This window comes from Ovis aries, chromosome 7, assembly GCF_016772045.2.
Source record: "Ovis aries strain OAR_USU_Benz2616 breed Rambouillet chromosome 7, ARS-UI_Ramb_v3.0, whole genome shotgun sequence".
NCBI lineage: Eukaryota > Metazoa > Chordata > Mammalia > Artiodactyla > Bovidae > Ovis > Ovis aries.
The window spans coordinates 53,147,092-53,168,831 of NC_056060.1; the positions used below are offsets into that span (position 1 = coordinate 53,147,092).

The following is a 21,740-nucleotide window of genomic DNA, read 5'->3' on the forward strand; positions in this document are numbered from 1 at the left end:
ATGTACACTTTAAATATCTTACAATGTTATATCTCAGTTATACCCCAATAAAGCTGGCTGATGGGCTTCCTTGATGGCTCAGTGGTAAAGAATCTGCCTGCCAATGCAGGAGATGCAGGTTCGATCCCTGGTCTAGGAGGATCCCACATGCTGCCAAGCAACTAAACCTGTGTGACATAATTATTGAGCCTGTGCTTTGGAGCCAAAAATAAATAAGAAAATAAAATTATATGTTTTAAAAAGTGGCCCACAATTTAAAAAACGAATTGTGAGCCTCTATGCAGCAAGATTGTCTTGTTATTGTTAGAACAAGACTGCCTTCTGAAGAGAGGGATTTTCCCCTTTCACTGCCTTCGCTTTATATGCTGTATGCAGGTTTTGCTTGATCATATTTATTCCTCTGCCTCATAGTCAGGAAGTTCCAGTTTATGGTCTGGTTTCCCTTAAGCTGATTATCTGGGGAGCAGGCATGAGCACTGAGTTGGAGGAAGAGATAAAAGGTTTGCAATTAACTTTGTGTCCAGAAGGTGAGAGGAGTGGAGCTGTGAGCATCCGTCTTGTTCCATCCGTCTTGTTTTGGCCTCCTGTCTGGTCAGGCAGTATACCACATTCTTTTCCCTGTATGATTGAGGTCTACGAACATTGATATTCTACTCACTGCTTAATAAAATTTGATGCCTCACCTACTCAAAACAAATGTTGCAAGTCATTCTTCCTTGCCTGCTTTTGTTTTGTTTTATTTTTTGCCTCTGTGTATGTGACCCATGAGAAGGCCTCATATTTAGTGCTTCAGCCACACTTGGAACCACCCACCTGTATGAAATCAGACTTTTGAAAGCTGAGATTACACTTTGAATGTGGAGTCAGAGGTAGTGTGCCAGATTAAAAAATAATTTGGATGAACAACAAATAATATTTTACTATAAGTATGTCCCATGCAATATTTGGTAATGTTGTAACTCTGGTCTGATAAATTTATGTTTTGGGGCAGGAAATGCATTGATCATGATAATGTCCACAGAATAACTGAGCTATGGCTCATTTTGCTAATTGCACATGTGTCCATTTTAGGAAGAAGAGGGCGTGTAAACCCAAGGATTATTAGAATTAGAGGACAGTGGGAGAAGATTCCATTTCCCTCTAGTGTTTTGTGGTGAAGGAAATTTTTCTCCAGAGATGTTGTCATTTTCTAAGATCACACAGTTAGTGGTAGGGCCAGAACTGGAACTCTGGGTCCAGTGGTTAGTCTGCTGCACAGAATCTCCCCTTGAGAGGTCACATGTAGTTGCTTATGTTTTCGTGCTGATCTTTAGTCACTGCTGTTGCCTCCCTCCCATATCGCTGCACTGTCCTGCTGCCCTTCTGGCCCTTGAATCTGCTGTGTGGCAGGCAAAGCCACCCTCAAGGACACACTTGACTTCTCTCTGAGAACCACAGGGCCGTTGAAAGCCACCGTTGGTTGTATGCCTGTGGTGATGGCAGAAATCCCATATTTCCATGTATTTTTATTCCTCCTAAGGTCTGGTTATTATTCTCATCCCCTGTGAGTGTTTACTGTAAGATGCTTTGATTCAGGAGGACTTGGCTGAGAATAATTCCACAACCACCAAGTATTGTCTCACTGAAGGGTGCCTGCTTTGAGTGGCCTAGTCCTTTGACACTCTGTATCTTCTTGTAATTTGGTAGAACAGATATGGAAGATACATGTTAAGGATTGATGCAATAGATAGGTGTATGTAACTTCCTCTTTAGAGATGTGTTCTTTTAAAACACAATTTGCTTACTGTTTTACAGTTATCTCTACTTATTTAAGAAAGTGGCCTTAGGAAAAAGCACCTTCCTCTGACTGCTGCGAGAATACCATATTTCAGAGCCACTAATCCTGTTTTTTCATAGCCTGTTGATTAATTCATATAAAGCCTTACCAGCTGCCAGGTCAAAGCATAATAATAAAATTGGTTGCCAAGAGACCGAAAAATCTGTTCATTCTTATTAACTGCTTCTCATCTGTCTTGCTCTGATCCCACCACGTGGACAGCTGGTTGAGTCTTATCTGCATATGGCTGGTTACTTATCGCCTGTGTATTTGTATTACTTGACACAAAAACAGTGCCTCAATCAGCTGACGGAAGCTTATGGTAAGGTTTTATTATTATTATTATTATTATTCTTGCTGTATTAGTTCGAATACAGGAAGGAATGAGACATACAGAAATAGGTCTTGATTAAATGTCCATTTAAGATACCTGAGAATTTTAAGATATAATCCAAGGGTGCGGTCAGGATTTCCTTTGTTTCCTGCAGTGTGATTGATTTTCATAATGAATCTCATTGTTGCAAGGGAGCAACCCCAGGGATGAGTAAAGAGGTCTAGCAGTCCTTGAAAAGATAAGGTGTCGTCCTTCCAGTCGGATGCTAGAGACCAAACATGGCCAGATCAGCTACTGGCCATTCCAAGCTGGACTTCCTTCGTCAGGGGCAAGGTCAGCTCTTCATCACCCCGCTCCACTTAGGCCGCAGAGCAGGTTGTGGTATTTCCTTGGGGGGTGACTCAGCCCTGTGTGCCAGAATTCCTGCTTCAGTGTGGAGGAACCAACTCCGCCAGGAACTAGTGGATCGGTTTTTAGTTTCTAACTTTGCCAATAATTAACTAAGTGGTATTACACTAGCGGTTCTTAATTAGGCTGTTTTCAACTCCTTCTTCCTCAAGGGGGCATTGAGCAACATCTGGAGATGTGGCTGGTTGCCATACCTGGGGAGTTGCTGGTATTTAGTGGGCAGAGACCTGGGATGCCTCTAAACACCCCAAAGTGCACAGGACAGCCCCTCAATACAAAGAGTCATCCTGCCCACCATGTCAGTGGGTCAAGGCAGAGAAACCCTGCGTTAGACATGTTGTGGAACCGCTCTGGCCTGCAGTTTCCTAAAGTCCACGTTCTCTTCATCATGTAAAGTGAACTAAGCCTAACTCCTCTTCTGTGGCCTTTCTAACCTCTCCCTTACGCTCACTTCTGAGTGAGTCATCAGATATGGGGTAGGGTGCAGGCATCTCTATTGTATGTATTTTATATCTATGTGTGTATATTTTACATACATCTGTGTGTATGCATTTTACATCCATGTGTATGCACTTTACATCTCCACTGGGGATTCTGATGGGCAGTTAGGATTGAGGGCCCTGCCCTTAGGGATCCCGGGCTGAGGTCCTCGCCAAGGTGCCCGGTGGGCCATGTGAGGGGAGTGGACAGTGTGGAGACAGTCTGCCAGTAGGAAGCAAGAGCCAGGCGGCAGGGCCTGGGTGCTGTATGATTGAATGCAGGTGGAAGGCTGACAGCAAGTCCTCAGGGAGGGCTGTGACTGAGGGCTTGGCCCCTGAATTCCTCAGAGACGGGGCCCTCAGCCCCTCAACACAGTGGGCTCTCAGGTGCCCGGGAGTGTCTACTCCGCAGAGTCCCAGCTGATCATTATACCTTTGTACTAGAGGTGCCCCAGATCCCAGAGTTTCCCAAGGAAATAGCAAGACTGGACAATTTCTTCATGGAAACCCCATTTCCTGCTTATCGAGAGCCTTTCTGGGAGATTCAAAGTCAATGGCAGAAACCCCAACTCTGAGTCAGCAGCCCCTCTTGCCACCCAGATAAGGAAACCTCACTTGTTACACTTACAGCATCATGTAACTTAAGGGCTGGTAGGCACCTTAGAAGCCAGGGAGCTCAGCCGCTCCTCCATCTGACAGGTTCAGAACTGTGCCCCCGGTCACATGACAAACTGATGGCAGAGAGGATTCCAGAAGACAAGTCTGCTGGTTCTTTCTATGCCCCTGTGCTAATGTTTCTTAATTGTAACCAGCAGTGTCTCTCCCTTGGACTCCTGTGAAATATCACAGGAAGTGAAACAAATATATTTATGATTTTCATCTATGTTAAAGCAGTCCAGAAACATCTGAGCATCTGCTATGGCTATGTACTAGCTGCCAGTTAAAGGCCACCATTGTTTCCTGCCTGGACTGCTGTTTTTCTGGTCTCATTCTAGCTACCCTTGCCTCCCCATAACCCATTCCTCATGCAAAGCCAGTGATAGTTTTAAAAGTGTAAATCAGATCATATCCTTCTTCTGTTTTAAATTCCCCAGTCACTTACCACTGTGGTTGGTGTAAGATCCACACGTTCTAACCGTGATCTGTAAGTGTCTCCATGATCTGAGCCCTGTTGGCCTCCTGGTCCTCAGCCATCCCTGTGCCTCCTCCCTTTCTATTCCTTAAAAACGCCAACCTCTTGCCTTCCTCAGAGCATCTGCACTTGCCCACCATTCTTTTCTCTAGATTCTCACCAGGGTGGTCCCTTGGCAGCAGAGTAATCCCTGATCACTCTGTTGGAAGTAGTCTTTAGTCAGCCTCTATCCTATTATACTTCATGGTCTTCGCAGGACTTCTTACTGTTTGAAATTATTTTATCTCTGTGTTAACGTTATCTATCTCTTTCTGCTAATTGTTCTCTCTGTGACAGCAGGGACTTTGTTCGTGAAATTCTGGATACTTGTCGCCTAAAATAGTGCCTGGCACATGGGAGGTGCTAAGGTGATAGTGAATGAATGATAGAGCAGGTGACTAGGAAGTTGGTGTGAGAGAAGATTGCATGGCCTGGGTTAATTCCTATTTTTTCCTGCATTGGACTTTATGTTTTGTTGTTGTTTTTACACTTTTTACTATTTATTTTTTAATTGGAGGATGGTTACTTTACAGTATAGTGATGGTTTCTGCCATACATCAACATGAATCAGCCACAGGCATACACATGTCCCCTCCCTCTTAAACCTCCCTCCCCATCCCGCTCCTCTAGGTTGTCACGGAGCACCGGCTTTGGGTTCCCTGCATCACACAGCAAATTCCCACTGGCTGTCTGTTTTACATATGGTAATATATATGGTTCAGTACTACTTTCTCAGGTCTTCCTACCTTCTCCCTCCCCTGCTGTGACCGAATTGTTTTTAAACTCTTTATTTTGTATTGGGGTATAGCTGATTTACAATGTTGTGATAGTTTCAGGTGAACATAGAAGGGAGTATGTATCCATTCTCCCCCAAACTTCCCTCCCATCCAGGCTGCCACCTAACACTGAGCGGAGTTCCACGTGCTATACAGAAAGTCCTTGCTGATTATCCATTTTAAATATAGCAATGTGTACATGTCCGTCCCAAACTCACCATCTAACCCTTCTCCCCATCCTTCCCCTGGCAACCATAAGTTCATTCTCTGAGAGTCTCTTTCTGTTTTGTAAGTTTGTTTGTATCATTTCTTTTCAGATTCCACATATAAGGGATGTCATATATTTTCCTTCTCTGTCTGACTTCACTGAATATGACAATCTCTAGGTCTATCCATGTTGCTGCAAATGGCATTATTTCATTCTTTTTAATGGCCAGTAATATTCTATTATATATATATACCACATCATCTTTATCCATTCCAATGCCGATGGATGTTTAAATTGCTTCCATGTCTTGCCTGTTGTAAACAGTGCCGCAGTGAACACCGGGGTGCATGTAACCTTTTGAATCATGTTTTTCTCCAGATATATGCTCAGGAGTGGATGCTCTGTTTTTTTAATGAACCTTCCTACTGTTCTGCATACTTGCTGTACCAGTTTACATTCCCACCAACAGTATAGGAGGATTCCCTTCTCTCCATACCCTCTCCAGTATTTATTGCTTATGAATTTTTGATAACAGCCATTCTAGCAGTGTGTGGTAATATCTCATTGTAGTTTTGATTTGTATTTCTCTAATAATTAGCGATGTTGAACATCTTTACGTGTGCCTCTTGGCCATTTGTATGTCTTCTTTGGAAGAGTGTCTATTCAGGTCTTCTGCTGAGTTTTTGATTGGGTTGTTTATTTTGTGCTGTTAAGCATTGGACTTTATTTTTTAAAATTAAAACCTAAATGTCAGTTTGATACATGAGAAAAATGGAAGTGTTAAGCAGACTAGTTTCTTTTCTTTCAAGACGAATGTATTCAGATCCTCTAGTAGTATGAACTCTGTGGGAAACAAATAAAATAGGACAAAGCTACTTGGTAAGCACAGACTCTGGCATAGGGGCTTAGAAATCAAAAGATCCAGGCTTTAGTCCTGGAAGGGGCCTGAAAGATCACCGTGGGGATAGTTGCTCAGAACTGGCTGCCTGTGAAAATCACATGTGCTGTGCTGTGCTTAGTTGCTCAGATGGGTCCAACTCTTTGTGACCCCATGGACTGCAGCCTGCCAGGCTCCTCTATCCATGGGGATTTTCTAGGCAAGAATACTGGAGTGAGTTGCTATGCCCTCCTCCAGGGGATCTTCCCAATCCATGGATTGAACCCAGGTCTCCTGCATTGCAGGCAGATTCCTTACCATCTGAGCCACCAGGGAAGCCCAAGAATATTGGACAGGGTAGCCTATCCCTTCTCCGGGGGATCTTTCCCACCCAGGAATCAAACTGGGGTCTCCTGCATTGCAGGTGGATTCTTCACCAGCTGAGCTACCAGGGAAGTCCAAAAATCACATAGGGAGCTTTTATTTAAAACATATGCAAAACCACATGTTTTTCAGTCTCTTCTTAGGAGATTCTAATTTGTTAGGCTTGGCTTTAGGGCTAGGGAATTCATGTTTTATCTAAAATGCTGCTGTAGTGATGGATGGTGCACCACCAGGTTTGGGAACCAGTGACTGAGCCCACCTCTGTCCCCAGGTGAGTACACTGAGGCTCAAAGAGATCAGGAGTCTCACTCAGGGGTACCCACATGAGCGGCTGAGAGATGGCACTCAAGTCTCCCAGCCTTCTTTCTGCACCATTCAAAAATGTAGTGAGAAATTCTCAGGGACAGAGGTGGGGCTGCCTCGGAAATTGTGGTTTTATTATTTTTTTCTTTATTGACATGTAACTAACCAGTCTGGTGTCAAACAGGAAATGCCTCTAGCGTTGCTGTCCTTTTTTTATTACAAGGTGTCAGATCAGTTTGAGTTTAATAGAGAGATGACCAAAGTGTGGTTCCAAGACCACCACCACCACCACCACCCAAGAACTTGTTAGAAATACAGATTTTCAGTTCAGCCCAGAGCTGCTGATTCTGTACTCCAGAGATGGCCCAATGGGCTGTTTTCAAGCCATCCAGGAGATTCTCATGCCCACTGAAGCTTGTACTTTTTACAACCCAACCAGTGGTTAAAGCTGCTGGCCTCAGCCTTTTAGTTGGTGACTCATTAACATGGAGGCCTTAACTTAAGCTAGCCATCTGCTTTCCTTGGTAACAGTTGCTCAAAATAGGGACTTTTGTTATAAATTTTCATTAGTCCGCTACACAAGGTGGGGTGGATTAGTACTTGTTGAACACCTGCTGCATGTGAAGCTGTGTGTTGGAAGCTATTACTTGTCTCATGTAATTCTCACATCATTCTCAACCATCCTGCTGTGTAGGTATTATTATCCCTATTTTACAGCTTTGGAATCCGAGGCTGGTAGAGGTTAAACGAGAGCTATTTGCCCAGCTATGGGTGTGCATTTTGCTATCTGTTGTCTCCCTAGAGCAGCTGCTCTCCAACCTTTTTATGCACAGTTGGGAGTCCTTTGGAGAATCTTGTCATTAATGCAGATTCCCTCTCTGCCTTCCCAGAGGGCTTCATCCAGGGGACTGATGGAACCCAGGACTTTGGATTTTCATCAGGTACTCTAGGTGATTCTGCTGCCAGTGGGCATCAGACCATACTTGGAGAAAGTTCTCTCCTGGATCCATTCAGTCTTGCTTCAGTAGTTGGACCAGATGTCTCTCAAGGCTCCTCAGCGTTTCTGTGATTCGTCAGTGTTTTGTGCTCACAGACCTTGGGCAATGGATGGGGAAGAAATATGAGCATGGAGGAAGGAGCTTGGGAGCTCGTACAGAGAAAGATCTCTTCTTTTGACATGTACACGCTGCTTTATTTGCTTTCCTTTGGCTGCGCTAGGTCTCCACGGCTGCACGTGGGCTTTCTCTAGTTGTAGAGCGCAGGGAGCACTGTCTAGTTGCAGCGCGTGGGCTTTCATTGTAGCGGCTTCTCTTGGTGCGGAGCACAGGCTCTAGGAGCACAGGCTTTAGCAGTTGAAGATCTCGAGCTCAGCAGTGGCGACTTGCTGGCTCGTGGGCACTTGGACTCAGTGGTACAGCTCCAGGCCTCTAGAGCACAGGCTCAGTAGTTGTGGCCCACCAGGTTAGTTAATGCTCCGAGGCATGTGGAATCTTCTCGAGCCAGTGTCCCCTGCATTGGCACGTGGATTCTTATTCACTGGGCCCCCAGGGAAGCCCCCAGAGAAGGTTCTTATTTGCCTAGCTGTTCCTGCTCTCTCTGCTGCCTCGGTGTTTGCAGGCCATGTTTTGGCTTTGAGTAACTTCTGACCCTTTCAGTTATCTACCCCAAAATTGTGCAACTTTTCATGTAACAACTTCACCCATGTGTTGGTGAACTGCCCCAAAGTGAGCCATTTCCTCCAGGCTGAAATGAGTATCGGTCGAGTACTGAATTGCTTCAGCTTTTGAGGCAAGAAATGGCATTTCATCTGTTTGATGATACGCTCCCTTATTTTTCAGGCATAGAATGGACATATTTAGTGAATGAACTGTCAGTCCATCAGGAGACAATGACTTGGTGCCATTATGAAGGGAAAAAGTGAGATGCAAATTTAAAAATAATTTCAGGTATGATGCCTGATGTCCTTTTTTTTTTTTTTTTTTTGGTGAGTTGGAATGGTGATTTCTCCTCCAGAAGTTTACCTAAGTACCCCAGGATCCCCTTAGTGAAAAAAATGCGTATATCCAGAGCTGGTGGAAACCTCTCAGGCCTTTGCCCAGTGGATAAGTCAGCATTGGTGAAATACTACATTTCTTTAATAAGGCCTAGTCCCTGAAACAAATTATTAGGAAAAGGTTGGAAGGAAATTTGGGAAAGCAAACAGCTTCCTGGAATCCACTGTGTATAAGGTAAATTATTTTTCTGGTAAAATAATCAAGGTACAGGTTAAGTTTCTAAGGATAATTTATTTTGCTGCTGATATCAGAGTTGGAAATACCAACAGGTAACTGAGTACACTAGCTAGAGCTACCATTTATTGCAAGCTTACTGTGTGTCAGGAGTCATATGAACATTCTCTCATTTACTCTTCAATAGACTTTCAAAGTAAATATTATCCTTCATTTTACAGCTGATGAAACAGTCTCAAAAGAATTGAGTAATTGGACCAGTGTTGAAACTGGGGTTTCCAGGTATGCAGGGCTTTGCTAAAACGCAGGCCCGGGTAAACTAGGATAGTTAGTTACCCTGAGTGTCACCCAGCTCACTGACCTACCATTGATGGCTAGGAAGTAAGCCCAAAGGATTCTGAATTGTCTGATAGATGGTACATATATGGAAGTGTGCTGATTCGCATCACAAAGAGACCTTCTGAACACTTCGTGGTACATATTTTTCTCCATTGCATACATAATTCTGATCTTGGTAGTTTGGCTTCCAGATGCCTTGTCAGTTAGAAGGCATGCACATTGGTGGGGGGAGGAGTGACCCTGGAAAGGCACTCTGATTACTGTGGTGAGGGACAGCTGGCTGACTGACAGAGAAGGTGAAGGCAGGGAAAATGAAATATAAACTAATAAAAGACAAAATCAATGCAGTGTCAGGAGGCTTTAATATAGTGGCAAACATACCTTAAAAGAGAGCAGCTGTTATGGAACGTGTACTCGGTGCCGAACACTGTCTTAAGCACTTTATAGCATAACATGACTCATTTTTACAAAATAATCCTATTGTTCCACCAACGAGGAAACTGAGGCACAGAGAGGTCAGGTAACTTGGTGAATTACCAATGCGTAGTAAAGCTGGGATTCAGGTCCAGGCAGCCTGAGGCCAGGGCCCAGATCCTCAGCATCCTGTTTCCATGTAGGCCTTAGATCCTGAGAGTGTAGCGCACATTAGTGGTGTTTATTGTGGTGGCCTGAATCATCCAACTGCTACCGCTAAGTCACTTCAGTCGTGTCCGACTCTGTGCGTCCCCATAGACGGCAGCCCACCAGGCTCCCCCGTCCCTGGGATTCTCCAGGCAAGAACGCTGGAGTGGGTTGCCATTTCCTTCTCCAATGCATGAAAGTGAAAAGTGAAAGTGAAGTCGCTCAGTCAAGTCCGACTCTTAGTGACCCCATGGACTGCAGCCTACCAGGCTTCTCCGTCCATGGGATTTTCCAGGCAAGAGTACTGGAGTGGGGTGCCACTGCCTTCTCCGTGAATCATCCAAAGTGGGGGAAAATAAAACTTTAAGGTTGGGCATTACATGTCTTTTTGTATTAATTAATTAAAAAAAAATTATCAGGGCATAGTCCTGCAAGGACTGTTAGTAGAAGTTATCAGAATCTCCGCCATGGCTCATTTCCTGCTCCCTAGAGTCAAGTGCTTTCAGTTCTTGCAATGAGTTGACACTTGCTGGTTGTTGTGTCCTCTGTCTCTAATGACATACTTGTACTTCTGTATGATTGATTTTCAGTTTTAGGCATCTTCTACTGATGCATTACTATGGAAAAAGAAAATTTTAGTTTGTTTTTCCACCCACCCCGACCACACATGCATAGGATTTCCATCTCCTCCGTCTCCCAGCAGTTACATTATAGTTGTAGCTAGCTCAGTATGTCATGGGCTTCTGTTTGTGTTTAGGCTTCCCTCCTGGGTTGGGTAGTCTCCTGAGAAGACGACTCGAACCACGTGCCTGTGGAGTAAGCCTGCCTTTTGGAAGTCCAGCATGGAGGTGTAGGGTGGAGGTGTCTTCATGTTTATTAATACTATGCGACTTCTCAGTGCCTCCCCTGTCTCCACTAAAGTTGGTGTGACTCAGAGACCCCATGCGAGTTTGATTCTTGGAGTTTTACTCTCTCCAGAGAATAGACGTTTGACTTCTTCTGGAGCTGGAGGAATCACAAGGCTGGCAATGCTGGGGTTTGGGGTGTAAACAGACTTCCATTATTTTAGCCTCAGTTTATGCTCTCCCCTCCCTCAGAGGTATTGGGGCTCTGACTGCCTAAGCCCTTTCTGGAGATTCTGTGATGAGTTGCTCCTCCTGTTTCTCTACTGGCAGATAAGGAGTCTGGTTTCCTGAGTCTGCTAATCAATTACCTCTTGTTAATCTACTTTCTTTTTTTTTTTTTCTTATTTTTTTTCCCAGCACATCACTGCATATATATTTAAACCAATCCATCTTTCAGGAAACAGAAACACCACAAAGCGTGCAGTTAGCAAAGGTAACTTCTATAAGCCAATATAAAATGTTACAGTTTAAAACTCTTATATTTATTTTTAAAATTTTTATTGGAATGTAGTTGCTTTATAAGGCTTTAGTTTGAGAGGTCATAGAACTAAATGTATTTAGTGTGCTATCTGTATCCTGATGCCTGAAAGACCCTGGAGAAAGCTTTCAATGCAAAGGGGTCATAAAAAGGCGGAAGGGGAAGACTGATACAGTTCTATGAAAAAGGGGGTTGTCGAAGTTTTACTTGCTACTTAGTGTAGTTCTAGGATTAGGAACATCATTGTTACCTGGGTATCACTTGGGTGCTATTTAGAAATGCAGAAATCCTGGGCTCTACCTGGGCCTGTTGAATCAGAATTAGCATTTTAACAAAAAAGATTGGAAGATTGAGAAGAGCTAATATCAAACTTTCCTCAACTTCTACTGTAATTTAGAATAAGCTAACTGTAATGAATTTTCATGTGGGATTTAAACATTTTGGTACTTTCCCTTACTAAATTATTCTCCAAATTCTAGAGCAGTGGTCCCCAACCTTTTTGGCATTAGGTACTGGTTTGGTGGAAGACTCTTCTTCCATGGAATGGGGCAGGGGAGGGAAATGGTTTCAGGATGATTCAAGCATATTACATTTATTGTGCACTTTATTTCTAATCTAATGCTGCTGCTGATCTGACAAGAGGTATTGGTCTGTGGCCCAGAGGTTTTCTTTTACCAGATGGTGTCAGACTGGTTATGTTCAGGCTTTTTCAGTTGCTCACAGTTCTGCAAGTTGGTGAGAGGTTTTATAGATTGCATCAGTGGAGTCTTCAGTCACACTTGGAGTGGTCAAATGAGAGGGTGGCTACCCCGTGAGGTGAAGGATACATCATTTGTTTTTATGCCCAACATCTATCCCAGTGACAGGCCTGTGTTTAACTAGAGACTTGTGGAATGAGTGAGTCAAATAAGACATAGTTCCTGTCTTCAAGGTATTCACCAACCAGCAAGGAATCAACTGGATGATTATCATACAGGGTTGACCTGCCCTAGGAAAGAGGGAGCACAGAGAAGGGGCATCTGAGGCAGCATTCCTGGCAGAGGGAACTGAAGGGCTAAGTCTCTTAGTGAACAGAGCCTGTGGGTTTAGAGCAGCTGCATTCAGGTGAGTGTATCAAAGTCACCTGGCGGCCTTGTTAAACCATAGACTCTGCCCTCATCCTTAGAACTTCTGACTCTGTAGGCTTGGGGTGGGGCCCATGGACCTGCGTTTCTAGCAGCTTCCAAAGTGATGCTGATGACACTGCTTTTCCATTTTGAAAATCACTGGTTTTAGAGAATTCCAACTAGCTCTGGTGGCTGGAGTCAGGAGGCTGGGAACAGTAGATGACAGGGAAGGCAGAGGCCTATGGAGTGGGGAGCCACTGACTGGATTTACAGAGGAGAGTGATGGACACCCACTTACGCTGTGGAAAGATCACTTTGGGTGCAGTGTGGAGGATGAGTCAGTGGAGAGGCCAGGTTGAGGGCCAGAAAATCGAATGTGCGGTTGACTATAGCCATCCGGATGAGAAATGATAAAACTTGGAATAAAGATTAGAGGAGGAAAGATCCCAGCGGTCAGTGGAAGTGGGAGGGGAGGGAGGGAGGAGTCATTGAAGACCGTCAGATGTCTGGCTGGCTGTGCTTTGGGACTGCGTTACTCAAGACACAGGAGGGGAAGTGGGTGTGAAGCAGGGTCTGCAAAGAAGAGCTCAGGAGGTAAGTGGAGGGCCGGACATGTTGAATTTAAGATGCCAGCAAGGTATCTGGGTGGACTGCCAGGAAGAGAGTTTTCCTTATGGGTCTGGAGTCCAGAGACAGATGTGTGGGAAGTCCCTTCACTTCCTCAGCTTACACTGATCTCCTGTAGTGTTTGCTTGAATCAGGCCTTGTAAATACAAGAAAGCAATATTAATAAAATATTGCTGATTGTAAATAAAGAAGCAATATTAATGTAAGAGTTTTCCCAATGGCTCAGCAGTTAAAAAAAAAAAAATCTGCCTGCAGTGCAGGAGACGTGGCAGGAACCATGGGTTCAGTCCCTGGGTTGGAAAGATTCCCTCTGGAGGAGGAAATGGATACCCACTCCAGTATCCTTGCCTAGACAATCTCATGGATGGAGGAGCCTGGCAGGCTACAGTCTATGGGGTCTCAAAGAGTTGGACATGACTGAGCAACTAAACACTGACACACAATACTAACAGAACCCTTAAGGACTTTAGAACGCAATAGTTTTAAATATGTTTTATCAAGAAAACAAATATTCTACTTGTTTGGTTGAGGGGAAAAGAAAAAGTTGAAGTGTAAGTCTTCTAACACTGGAAGAGGTTAATACAGCTGCCTTCTGTCTGAGAGACCAGGAGATTGGGTTTTAGTAAAAGCTTGAAAGGGGCAAAATCACTTGACTGGTTTGCAGGCCATATGACAAACAGCTGAGACTAATTAGCTGGATTGTGGGTTTTTCCAGAGATGACTGATTTTGAAAGTTGATGAAGCGAACTGCTTTTCAAAAGACTCTTTTGAAAAACTTTTGTAAGTAGACTGTTCTGATTTTAACCTTTCTCTTTGTAATAGACCAAAGTATCTTTTTAGAAGAGGACATGTGATTACAAGTTGCCTAATTGTTGAAGTGTTGCAAACTCCAGTCTCTAAAGTTTTGGGAAAATCAACCAGGATTTATACTTTGTCAAGGTATGATTATACCTTTTTTTTTTTTCTTTTTGGTGGTGGTGGGGAGGTAGAGGCTTTGAGTGCTGAGGTGCCAGTTTTCAGGTACTTAAAATAGTGCAATTTAACATAAAATACCACTGCCTACATTAATTTTTTTTTAAAACAAAGACTTCAAGATGTCTGCTAAATTTCTTATGTTTTGTTTGGAAAGTGCATTTTCAGTTACCAGAGAGTGGGTATGAATACTGACTGCGTTCTTCCTTTCTTTTCTGTACTTTAACAAAGTAACAGAGGCTTTTTTTCTCAGGTAATATGTTGAATAAGAGAGCTGATTACGGAATTGAATAGCTCTAAGAGTCTTGCTCATCTTCTGAGCATTTTATCCATAAAAATTCAATTGGGATTTTGTTTTTAATACTGTTAATAGCTCTGTGCTAGGTATGGTAAGTTACTTCAATTGTGTCTGACTCTTTGTGACCCCATGGATCATAGCCCACCAGCTCCTCTGTCCATGGGATTCTCCAGGCAAGAATACTGGAGTGGGTTGTTATTTCCTTCTCCAGGGGATCTTCCCGACCCAGGGACTGAAGCTGCACCTCCTGAGTTGGCAGGCAGGTTCTTTACCACTAGCGCCACCTGGGAAGCCCTGATAGCTTCCCAGCTGATAGTTCTAGTGGAGAATATGTAAGTCTGTGTGTTAGTGTAAGGTGTGTTTCTTCCATCACTTAAATTTGTCTTCTAATTATTAATTTTGTGATGTTTGGAAACAGTATCATAATTATGTAAGGAAAGGCCCATCTATTTTATTATTATTATTTTAAAGATCCATCTGTTTTAGAGATGCATTGGAGAAGGAAATGGCAGCCCACTCCAGTGTTTTTGCCTGGAGAATCCCAGGGATGGGGGAGCCTGGTGGGCTGCCGTCTATGGGGTCGCACAGTTGGACACGACTGAAGCGACTTAGCAGCAGCAGCTGCAGTGATAGTATGCAGGAATGAAAGATCCGGGCAATGAATATGATGGGATGTTTTATCATAGAGTCCTCTCCACTTTTACATGTGTATTAGTTTGCTGGGGTTGCCATAACAAAGTATCACAGTCTGTGTAGGTTAAATAATAGAGATTTCTTGTCTCAGTCCTGGCGGCTAGAAGTCTGAGAATCAAGGTGTTGGGGCTGTAAAGGAAGGATCTGTTCCAGGCTGCTCTCCTCCTCCCTCTGTCTCCTCTTGTCACCTTTCCTTTCTGAGTGTCTGTGTTCAGAAATCTTCATAAGGACACTGGTTATATTGGATTAGGGCTCACCCTAGTGACCTCTTTTTCATTTGATAAGCTTTCTAAGGACCCTATCTTCAAGTCAGGTCAAATTCTGAAGTCCTATGAGTTAGGACTTCAGGATATGAATTTTAGGGGAACACAATTCAACTCAGATAAATTTGAAAAATTTCATTATATTGCAATTTAATTGCCTCCAAGTCATGCAGTAAATATTTGTTGAGCCAAGTGCCTAGACCGTGTTCGATGTTGAGCATGTGAGGATAAATAAGACTTGATCTCTATCCACTGACATTGGTTTAATCATATGTGTGGATATAGCTTCATGAGTGTGTTCATTTATCTCTTTCATCGAGTTTTGGCCACTTTCAGAGTTGGGTGTCCTTGAAGACATGATCAGCGTTTTGACACACGGGCACCTGGAAGGGCTCTGTTGGTCCTGAATGCCCTCAAGATAGGCAAGAGCAGAAGGCCCTTAACATTCATCTGGACTGACCTCCTCATTTCACAGAGGAAGAAAGTGGGGCTTCAAAGTGCAAAAGTCATTTGGCTGATTAGTGCCAGAACCACAGCAGCTTCTACTCCAGTCCATCATTTTGTTTTCTTGGTCACAAGTTCATGCTTTCATGTAGGAGTGAACCCAAAGTCTCTTTAGAAATCAGATGAGAAAGAGCCTTGATCAAAAGCTGACAATCTCTGTTGAGATTCTTGGATTTTAAGTACCAAAAAAAAAAAAAAAAGACTGAGAGGATTTCATCCACAAAATGTCCAGTTTGTACTTAATACATCCCAAAGGCGATTGCTCCCACCTTGGTTAGTCTCTCTGTCTCTTACCACGTTCTCTTTATTCTTTTCAGACACGCTGTTCAGTGACCCAGCAGCCATTAGAATACAAATAACATTTTTTCTTCTTTCTTGCTGCTGCTGCTGCTGCCCACAAGACAGGAACTGCGGCAGAAAGAGAGCGCTGATGAAACATTGCTGGCCAGCAGAGTGGCACCATGGCAACCAGGACCTGCCCGTGTCTGGCAGGGCTGGGAGCCCAGGGCTGCCTCTGCTGCCGTTTCAGCATCTCCCTGTCCAGTCTCTCAGAACCTGAGTGCTCACAGAGGACCTGCTCCACACTTAGCTCTGTTTCTCTTTTCTCTTTTGCTACTCTTCCCTTCTTCCTCCCTCTGCACTTGGTTGATTTATAGTTTGAGCCAGGGTGCACCACATGTGATAACTGCTGGAACAGGGCCATTAAAAACAAAAGCTGATTTCTGCAGAAGCCATCCTTGTTTAGGGCTGTCCTTGCAAGAGGGCACCTTCCTGCTTTTTTTGGCGCTCCTGTTGTTGCTGGCGTGGCTGGGGCCCTGCTCCCTTGGCAGAGTAGAGGCCGGGTTTGGTGGGGGTTGGAGGGTAGGGAGGTGGTTATGAGATGCTGCTTGGGAGGAGAGCTTGCCTTGCTGCTGTTTTTCTGAAGGCAGGAGCCACTTTGCTCAAACATAGATGCAAATTGCCCAAGAACTGAGAGCAGTCGATTTTTTTTTTTTTTTTGCCTATCTGTTTTCTTGCTTTCGCCCATTTCATTTTCCATTAGGCTTTTCCTCTCCCTGATGTAACCTGAAAGGGAATTCTTTAGCTCCAAGTGCTGGATGTATCACACTGTGGATTCTCTGTTTTCACAAGAAGGAGGAAGTCCAGACAGCTTTTAAGCTGATACCACTCTGCGGTGGTGACTGATGCCGGCTATGGACTACTGTTTGAAAAATCTTTCTAGTGTCATTTTTGGATCTCTCTTGCCGAGCCTTACATTTTGGCTCTCTTCCTTCTAAAATGCCTTATCTCTCATGGCCTCAGGAAATCAACTTTGTTGATGAATCTAAAATCCATCTTGTTAACCCTTATTTTTCTTTCGAGCCCTAATATTCTATTTTCAAAATGCCAATTAAACACATTTCCCTGGATATCCCTGTGACATGAGGGACATATAATTGGTCATATTCCATACAAGATTACATAGTAGTTGAGAGTGTGTATGGATTCAAACCTTGGCTTTGCCTTTTATTGACTGTGTGACCTTGGAGAACTTACTTAACCTTTGTGAGTCAGTTTTCTTATCTGTAGATTAGAGAGTTCATAGGGTTGTTGTGAGGTTCTAGTGAGTTAATATATTAAAGGGCTTAGAAAAGTACTCAGTAAGTGTTTGTTATAATCATTTCAAACCAGCTTTTCCTCCCTTGCTTGTGTGCTTGTGTGTGGCTGCTCAATTGTGTCTGACTCTCTGTGACCTCATGGACTGTAGCCCACCAGACTTCTCTGTCCATGGGATTTTCCAGGCAAGATTACTGGAGTGGGTTGCCATTTCCTCTGCCAGGGAATCTTCCCAACCCAGGGATCGAACCTGCATCTCCTGCATTGGCAGGTAAATTCTTTACCACTAAGTCACCTGGGAAGTCCTTTCCTCTCTTAGTTAATGATAGTATCTTCCATTCAGTTAATAAACTGAAAGTTTTGATTTATCTTTAACTCCTCTACCAGTCAGTTAAGGAGCTATACTGATTTTCTACCTCCTAAATCTATCTTGAATTAATCCCTTCCTCTGCATCCCACATCACCAACACAAGTCACTCACCATCTCTCAGCACAGCTTCCTGGTCCTCTGTGCATCCCCAGAAAGATCACTTTCAGGCAAAGACCTCGTGTTCCTCTCCTTCATAAGAGCCTGCAGTACTTTCCATTGCCCAGAGGATAACACACAGACTGTCTAGTGTCATATGAGAGTCCTTTCAGGCCCAGGTCCCAAACCCTCTCCCATCTTTTCAGCCTGTCTGGACATCTCCTCTCCCATCCTGGTGTAGTCCACTAATGGCATGCAGCTGCTGAGGTTCCCTAAATGCGTCATAACCTTTTCCCTCTTCAGTTCAGTTCAGTTCAGTCGCTCAGTCGTGTCCGACTCTTTGCAACCCCATGAATCGCAGCACGCCAGGCCTCCCTGTCCATCACCAACTCCCGGAGTTCATTCAGACTCACATCCATTGAGTCAGTGATGCCATCCAGCCATCTCATCCTCTGTCATCCCCTTCTCCTCCTGCCCCCAACCCGTCCCAGCATCAGAGTCTTTTCCAATGAGTCAACTCTTCGCATGAGGTGGCCAAAGTACTGGAGTTTCAGCTTTAGCATCATAGACCTTTGCAAATATAGATGCTCTTCCCTGCCTCCCACCCTCCCAGTCTGTTACCTGTTCCCTTCTCATGGCTCCAGGCCTTGTCTGTGTTTTGTACTTCACATGTCAGACAGCCCTTACCTAGTTCCATCAAAACTCAGTTAACACCTTTCAGATTGGCATTGATAATATTTTTGTTGATGGTTTCTGTTATCTTTAAAGGATAAGGTTAATTTGACCTGTGAGGTAAAGTTCTTCACCACATCATCTGTGAACTGTGTAGTTTTGTTCTTTCACGTTTGTCCCTCATCCCTCTGTGTGCTGATGTAAGCCCGTGGCTGGGGTACCCGCTGTGAGGTGGCTTGGTGGGCTCCCCCACTTCCCGGGCCCCCTCTGCCCCGGGTGTCCCAGCTGCGCAGTCCTGTGTGCATGTTCCTGTAACAGTTCTCGTTCCACTGCGCCTTCGTTGTTCATGTTCACGGGCAGCACTTCTGTTAGACTTGCTTTTCTGTAGCCTCGTCCTAGGTGCTTAGCATAGTGACACGTGCAGGGGCTGTTCTCAGTGCTCAGGTACGTGCATGATGTTTGAACTGATGTGCTCATCAGCTACCACCTGGATTTCTGTCATTCATCCTAGCTTCTCTCTCCTCGGTGTCTTCAGGCTTTGCTGGTGTATCTTTAGATCATTGGTGTAGGACAGTCCACTTGTCAGATTTCATTTAAAATTCTTAACAACTTTTGGATTGACATTTGTCTGTCATTTTGCATTTAGTTTCAGTGAAGTGGCAATCCACTCCAGTACTATTGCCTGGAAAATCCCATGGACAGAGAAGCCTGGTAGGCTACAGTCCATGGGGTCTCAAAGAGTCCGACACGACTGAGCGAATTCATTTACTTCACTTAAGGACAGTGGGTTTATGTATAATTCTTGGAAAGTACCTCTGTGTCTGTCACAGCCCATCCCCCTTGTCATCCTGTGCTTTATAACATTTGCAATTTTGCGTTGGACTCTTGAGCCAGGTTTTTCCTCTAAAGCCACTAGAAAGTGCTGTTAAAAAAATTAGATTCCTGGGATTTCCATGGTGGCCCAGTAGTTAAGACTCTGTGCTCCCAATGCAGGGGACATGGGTTCCCTCAAGAGTCGGATACAACTGAGCGACTAAACTGAAGATCCCACATGCTACATGGCATGGCCAAAAAATAAATGTATTCATTTCCATCTAGTCTAGTTTTTATAGTTCTGAAAAGTGTTTAAAAACTAAAAGTGAGTGTTTATAGAACTCACAGGATGAAAATAGACTGTTTTCTTTTTAAATGGTGTTTTAAAATGTAACTGCTGGCAATGGCCCTGCAGCTCTTTGGAGTCAGGTGTAAACTACGGTTCTGTATATTCTTGTGATTTTTAATTTACTTTTCTTAGGACAAAGGACTTGAAGTTTGTTTGAGAGCTGCTTGCTGATTTCTATTTCTTTTAATTGCCCTTTCTCATTTCTAGATCATGCCTCATCTAACAATATTGGTAAAATAGCTGTATTTTATAGAGTTAAATACAGCCTTTAGTATAATTGTGTAGACCAATTGAAAAAAAAAATCTTGGCAAAGTTTTTTCAAAAATTCATCGTAAATAATTAGCCAGAGTATAGAAATGTAGCTTCAGCTGCTTTAATTTTAAAATGAAGACATCACTTTTTTAAAAATGGTAAGATCACATTAAAAATGTTATTGGTTTATAGTTGATTTACAATTTTGGGTTAGTTTCAGGTGTAGAGCAAAATGATTCAGTTATACATACATCCTCTCTTTTTCAGATTCTTTTCTCATATTGATTATCACAAAATATTGAGTAGAGTTCCCTGTGCTGTTCAGTAGGTCCTTGTTGGTTGTCTCTCTTATATATATAGTAGTATGTGTTTGTTAATCTCAAGTTCCTGGTTTATCCTCCCTCGCCCTTTGGTCACCGTGTTTGTTTTCGGTATCTGTAAGTCTGTTTCTGTTTTGTATATAAGTTGATTTTTATCATTTTTGAAAATTAGATTCCACATGTGAGTGAGATCGTATATTCACCTTTCTCTGTCTGACTTACTCCACTTAGTAGGATAATCTCTAGGTCCCTCCATGTTGCTACAAATGGCATTATTTGTTCTTTTTTAATGGCTGAGTAATACTCTGTTGTATGTTTCTACCACATCTTTACTCATTCCTCTGGTGATGGACATTTAGGTTGCTTCCATGTCCTGGCTACTATAAATAGTGCTGCACTGAATACAGGGATGCATTTATCTTTTCGAATTATGATTTTTCTCCAGATAGATGCCCAGGAGTGGGATTGCTGAGTCATACGGTACTTCTGTTTTTAGTTTTTAAGGATCCTCCATACTGTTCTCCATAGTGGCTACACCAATTTACATTCCCACCAACAGTGTAGCAGGGTTCCTTTTTTTCCACACTCTCTCCAGTATTTATTGTTTATAGATTTTTTTTGATGGATAACGACCATTCTGACTGGTGTGAGATGATAACTCACCATAGTTTTGATTTATATTTCTCTGATAATTAGTGACATTGAGCACCTTTTTATGTGCTTTTTGGCCATGTGTATGAAGGTCAGGTGGAGAAGGAAATGGCAACCCACTCCAGTATTCTTGCCTAGAAACTCCTGTGGACAGAGGAGCCTGGTGGGCTGCTGTCCATGGGGTCACACAGAGTCGGACACGACTGAAGCACCTTAGCATGCATGCATGCATTGGAGAAGGAAATGGCAACCCACTCTAGTATTCTTGCCTGGAGAATCCCAGGGACAGGGGAGCCTGGTGGGCTGCTGTCCATGGGGTCACACAGAGTTGTACACAACTGAAGCAACTTAGCAGCAGCAGCAGCATGAACGTCAGGGGCTTCTCTGGTGGCTTAGTGGTAAAGAATCTGCCTGCACTGTAGGAGATGCAGGAGCCATGGGTTCGATCCCTGGACTGGGAAGATCCCCTTGTGAATGAAATGGGAACCCACTCAGTATTCTTGCCTGGAAAATCCCATGGACAGAGGAGCCGGGCAGGCTACAGTCTATGGGGTCGCAAAGAGTTGGATACAACTGAGCGACTAAATCACCACATGAAGATCACAGTTTTTGACTAAGCAGAGGGAGATGACAGATTGGGTGAGGTCTAGGGCATACCAAGAGATTTATGATAAGGCAAGAAAGATGAGGAACCTGTTTCATGTTCACTGTCACAGGAATACATTGACTTTTTTTTTTTTTAAGCTATAACCTTTTGGTGAGTCACACAGTTATGTGTGTGGGAGGCAATGAGGTGGGACGAGGGGGAGAGTATGGATGAGGGTCTTTGG

At 43.7% G+C, this 21,740-nt stretch overlaps 1 protein-coding gene across 21 annotated transcripts in view; it reads left to right on the forward strand.

Moving 5' to 3' along the window:
* RAB27A (RAB27A, member RAS oncogene family) overlaps window positions 1-21,740 on the forward strand; it is a 97,887-nt gene that overhangs the window by 19,289 nt on the left and 56,858 nt on the right. For 11 of the 21 annotated variants that reach the window (XM_060417911.1, XM_060417912.1, XM_060417909.1 and 8 more), the window contains 2 exons: window positions 11,207-11,282; window positions 13,883-13,999. The exons of 1 other annotated variant lie outside the window; for it this stretch is intronic. The gene's annotated coding sequence lies outside the window, so the exon portion shown is untranslated. Of the gene's footprint in view, window positions 1-2,097; window positions 2,139-8,594; window positions 8,703-11,206; window positions 11,283-12,933; window positions 13,028-13,882; window positions 14,000-21,740 lie in introns of those variants that run through there. 9 more of the 21 variants (XM_060417906.1, XM_042252439.2, XM_004010595.6 and 6 more) reach the window with 5 other exon arrangements.